This window comes from Triturus cristatus, chromosome 3_1 (assembly GCF_964204655.1).
Source record: "Triturus cristatus chromosome 3_1, aTriCri1.1, whole genome shotgun sequence".
In the NCBI taxonomy this organism is placed as follows: Eukaryota; Metazoa; Chordata; class Amphibia; order Caudata; family Salamandridae; genus Triturus; species Triturus cristatus.
In genome coordinates this window covers 833,610,173-833,615,488 of record NC_140583.1, presented here as the reverse complement: position 1 = coordinate 833,615,488, position 5,316 = coordinate 833,610,173, and the positions used below count along the sequence as shown (strand labels likewise).

The following is a 5,316-nucleotide window of genomic DNA, read 5'->3' as shown; positions in this document are numbered from 1 at the left end:
ATACATCGACGATCTGCTTATAATCTGGGATGGCACAGCGATGGAATTCCAAGAGTACTTCAATGTAATTAACAACTCTACAATTGACTTAAAATTCACTTATACCATCAGCAAAGAAAGGGTAATTTTCTTGGATACGGAAATTTACATCAGAAATAATGAGATCCATACCACGCTGCACAGAAAAGCAACAGCAACAAACGCTACCCTAGAGGCAACCAGCTTCCATCAAAGCTCCCTGATCTCCAGCATCCCATATGGAGAATTCCTCAGAATCCGCCGGATCTGTAGTGAAGAGACAGAATGGCAAACCCACAGTGAGAGAACAGTAAAACGTTTCAGGAGGAGACAATACAATCCTGGTATAATAGCTCGCTGTTTGAAAAGAACTAACGAAAAAACTCGAGGGGAGTGCCTGGCGGCAAAGCAAACAAACAACAATGAGAAACAAGAACCGATAAGGATAATCATGGACTTTTCTCAAGAAAGCACTCAAGTCACAAAAATACTGAGGAAAAATTGGAAGATACTGCAACTGGACAACACGGTCAAAGAGATAGTGGGAAAACATCCCACGGTAACTTACAGAAGAGCTAAAAATCTGAAGGACCATCTGATCCACAGCCATTTCAAAGCCAAAAAGAAAGAACCAACATGGCTAAAGACTAAAGGATTTGTCAAATGCCATTCTTGCAAGATGTGCCAAATAGCGAAACCAACTAAAGAGGTGAAATTGGCCAACAATAAAACCTGGGAAATTCGCCAACTCATCACCTGCAAGACGCAATACACAATTTATGTGATGGAATGCCCTTGCCCACTCAGGTATGTGGGGAGCACCATCTGTGAATTAAAAAAGAGAATCATGGAGCACGTCAGGGCGACCATCCACAAAGACAGATCCAATGCAGTATCTAAACATATGGAACAGAAGCACCAAGGAGACTGGAAGAAACTGAAATTTTTTGGAATCGAGACAATTCCAAAAAGAGAACGCGGAGGAGATCGTGAAAAAATGTTGCGCCAGAAGGAGTCGCGCTATATCATAAACCTGCGAACTCTCACTCCCCATGGCCTGAATCAATCTGAGGAGTTATACATTCATCTCTAAAATAAGAAACTGGAAAAGAAATAAACGAAAATTGATGGAATATGGCAACATACAAATGAAGTGAGTTATGCAACCCCCAACAGAAATCCCACTCACAGAAGTTTTGCAGATGGAGTAAACAAAAAGACAAAGAAGCAGAACAATCGTCTTGTGCAAATAACTAATAACACACAAAAAATAAGAAACTAATCACTGCGAAATGAAAGTTATTCTGGTAACATCGATGTGAGAGAAGCACCAGATCAGGACAAGCCCCAATATGAAAAACTCAGTAACCTCACAAAGAAAAGATAAACTCAACATAGAGAATTGGGACAGAATCAGCAAATAAAGTAATAAGGATATGGGGGAAAAAAAAAGATGAAAAAATAGAGAAAAAGAAACAACGAAAAAACAACAGAATAACTTTATTGACAAAATGAGAAACAAAGGCGCATTTTAAATGGGTAGGGAACTCGTTTCCCGCATAAAACAAGACACCATGCTAATATCAAGGCGAGAGAAGAAGTTGATCGGGGGAAGCCCAAACATGAACGAAATGAGTAACTTCACTAACCCATCAAGGTTTCAAAAGACATTTGAGTTATCAAAGCCTAAAAGAAGCAAGTAAAGGAACCCTTCGTTTCAGAGAAATATCGCTGACAGACTACAACGACCATGAGCCATTGAGCCTGTAAACAAACAGGAAGTGACGTCATAGCAAGTGGTTTGCTTTTTAACGAGACTTTTGTCCGAGAGCGAGTTGATCGTGAGCAAGGTGCCAGGTGGCATCGAAACGCGTAGATCTAGCTCTGCTACGGCCCTGATGTAAAGGAATAAAAACGTTTGCAACTGATACTTTGGGAGTGCGGCCCGTTTTTCCTCCCCTCCAGGAGGATTGTTGTGCAAATTAATAGCGGTATGGTTCAACCGCGGGGCAACGCACCCACGACGAGCGCTGCGAGTAACCGGCAAAAAGGAAACTTTGGGGTGGATATATATATATATATATATATATATATATATATATATATATATATATATATATATATATATATATATATATATATATGCCAAATTAAGGGAATACAATACATTTGTGAGCTGCTGCTGCTATTGAAAACACTATGGGCCTTATGTAGGTGGGCTGGCATTTACCACTTCATAAATACCGAATCATACCGATTCGGTATTTATGAAGTGGTAAATGCTATGTAGGTAATTGGTCGGTAAATATTACCGATTCGGAAAAATTCGGTAATTACCGAATCGGTATTTACCGATTCGGTAATGAGGCATACCTTCCCATTTATTGGAAGGTATGCCTCATTACCGAATCGGTAAATACCGATTCGGTAATGGGGGAGCACATGCAAGGGTGGCAGGGTGTCACATTGACACCCTGTTGCACCCCTGATTCGGCCATGTGTGCACATGTGGCACACATACATGCCCTGAGGGCATGTGTGTCTGCCACATTGCACACATCTACGGGCAAAATATTGCATTTACACACATATTCGTCATTTACCACCAACTATTAGTTGGTGGTAAATAACGAATCCCCACACACACCACACAGTCCCCCTACATCTCATTTCTGTATTCGGAATTTACCGAATCGGTAAAATTACCGAATCGGTAATGTTACCGATTCGGTAAATTCCGAATACAGAAATTCTCCCCCTACATCTCAAAAGCCAAAATACCGGTCGGTAACGGTATAATTACCGAAAATCGGCCGTTACCGACCGGTATTTGGCTTCCTACATGAGGCCCTATGTCACTAGCCATGATTATTAGATGTAAACACATTTAGAATTTAGACGAGTGCACCTGTGCACTGTCAGTGACCTGGCCGAAGAGGGTATGAAAGAGCTGACAGCTTTCATGATAATTTAGATATTTTTGGTGCCTCATTGCTCTTATTGCCAGTTCCATGCACCTCTCTACAGCATTCCCTGTGGTGCAAGTTGCTGTCCACAGCTGAGCGAGCAAACAACCTCCTTTGAGGCAGCGGGCTCTTATTTCTGACCACCAAGGATCTTAAAAGTATCATGCTAACACCTTTGTCACCTTTCGCCACGATCTCCCATGTGGATAGGGCAGTCTTGAGAATAAATCATCTGCCTGGTGTGGGAATAAAGTTGCACTCCTCAGAAATTAAAGGCCCTGCATTAGTCCTGCCGGGCTCTATTTCCCTCACACTTCTAAGCCTGAAATAATTAACAACACCCACATGAGCTGGCAGCTTTTGAATCACTTTTTTCAACGATTGCTTTCGCTAATGCAAAATACATTTTCCAGAAGGGAGAGACAGTCTCTGCATTGAAGAGTCTGGGCCTTAGACGTGTATCATTTGCCTTATTTTACTTTTTACTGCCTAGTAGCATTGAACCTTTTACAGAATTTAGAAGACAAAGTTCTGTTTGTTGAAGACATTTTCGGTGCATTAGTGCGCTATATCACACAGCTTAACTGCGGCCACGGTGGACAAAACACGATTTAACTTTGAAAAGAGTTTACAGATATGCCCTAGCTGTCTCTGGCAAGATGCACCTCACAGGAATGTTTACATTCTGCTATTGCTTTCTTGCTGTGTTTCTTCATGCCAACCAAAGTCAGCGTGGAAAGTTTCATTTTATGGCCTGCAAGGATCCAAAGGTTAATCCGACCGAATTTCCCTACTGTGTTTATGCTGCCGGTCTTTTAGCCCTTTTCGAGTCACATTCAAAAGATTTATTTTTGTTTCTCAAAGTGACTCAGGGCCACTAATCAGAAATTTGCCTGTAGCACTTCCCAGTCTTCCATAGGAGTGCCGAGAGGTTATCGAAAGCTCTGCACCGATGCTGCCTCTCCGTCACCAGACCTCGACTCCGCCCTGAAGCGAGATAGTAGTATCATCCGTTTCCGACAACAACTAGAGTGCATCTAAGGCTTTATCGATTTATTTCTTCCCCTCCACCTCTGCGTACTGTGGCTCAGCACACGGACTGCACCCTCCAGAAGCTTTTGCGTCGGAAGGCGTCTTTGGAATGGCACGTTGTGGCTGACCGACCATAAGCTGAAAGGAGATTGGTGGTGCTTGCATACCTAGCACAGTACGTCATGGCGATCGCCTGGATGTGGCCAGTGCTAAAACTCTAATGCTTTTTCAGTTTCATTTTAGCACCCGTTGCAGCCACAGAGTCCTTTAAGTGAGAGCAGCTCAGGCTTGGATAATATATTTGCAAAGATCCAGAAATAAGTTACACAACACAAGAGCCATTTAAATGCACAGATTATACAGCATATGCTCCATGTTATCCAGCTCCTAATATTAAGGTTGGGATCCAAATGGCAATGAGACACGTTTTACGGGGAAAAAAATTGGATTTTACAGGCCCATACCGGGCCATAACGTAAATGGTTACTACGGAGCAAGACTTAATCAACTGACTATTACCAACGAAACATTTAGAAAAACACAGATGTATCCGTGAAAATAAAAACATGTCTAAGGATAAAAGGGTCGGAAAACCACACGCGCAGCTTCTACAGGAAAATGGAAGTTCTTGTGGTTGTTACTTTGACAGAAGCACTCGGTGTGCAGAAAGTATTTTTTGTCCTTTTAAGGAGCAGGCATTGAAAAAACTTTACTGAGTGGTATTGGTAGAATATGAAATTCATTTTCAAAAGGACAGTTTCAGAATCTTAAAGAACTAATGCCATGCCAAAATATTGTTTGTTGTGTTCGCAGGCTTCCAACTTGAACAAATCCTTACATCGCAGTTTCTTCATTGTATGGGCTCAAGCATAAACATTGTTTATTTTAGTGTGGGAAGCCACGGACTTACAGAACAATGCTATGAATATGAACATAATTTAATTTACAATCTTTTTATTCAAATATTGTTTATAGGTGTTAACTACTATGTTGTGTATTGCTTTTAATAAATAAGATTTCGAGACTCAGTGACCATTTGGTTAATTACTTATTATTGCCACACTTCCAATAAGCAGTTTTAAAAAAAAAAGAATATCACTGAAGCCACAGGTAAGAGAAAGGATTGAAAGAGTTTTTTAATGCTTTGTCACCCTGCCGATCCTCACAATCTATCCGGTGATCAACTCATTTCTACTGGTCTTGCATTAGCTACTTAGCGCGTCCCCAGCCTAAATGAAGAGCAAACAGTGAAACAAAAGGGCTATGGAGGTCAGGCCAGAGGTCAATACAAGACCCTCAT

At 41.4% G+C, this 5,316-nt stretch overlaps 1 pseudogene; it reads left to right on the top strand.

Annotated features, from left to right (window-relative positions):
- Positions 1-4,198: 4,198 nt before the first annotated feature.
- On the top strand, positions 4,199-4,572 carry LOC146861148 (TM2 domain-containing protein 1 pseudogene; annotated as a pseudogene).
- The last annotated feature ends 744 nt before the right edge of the window (positions 4,573-5,316 follow it).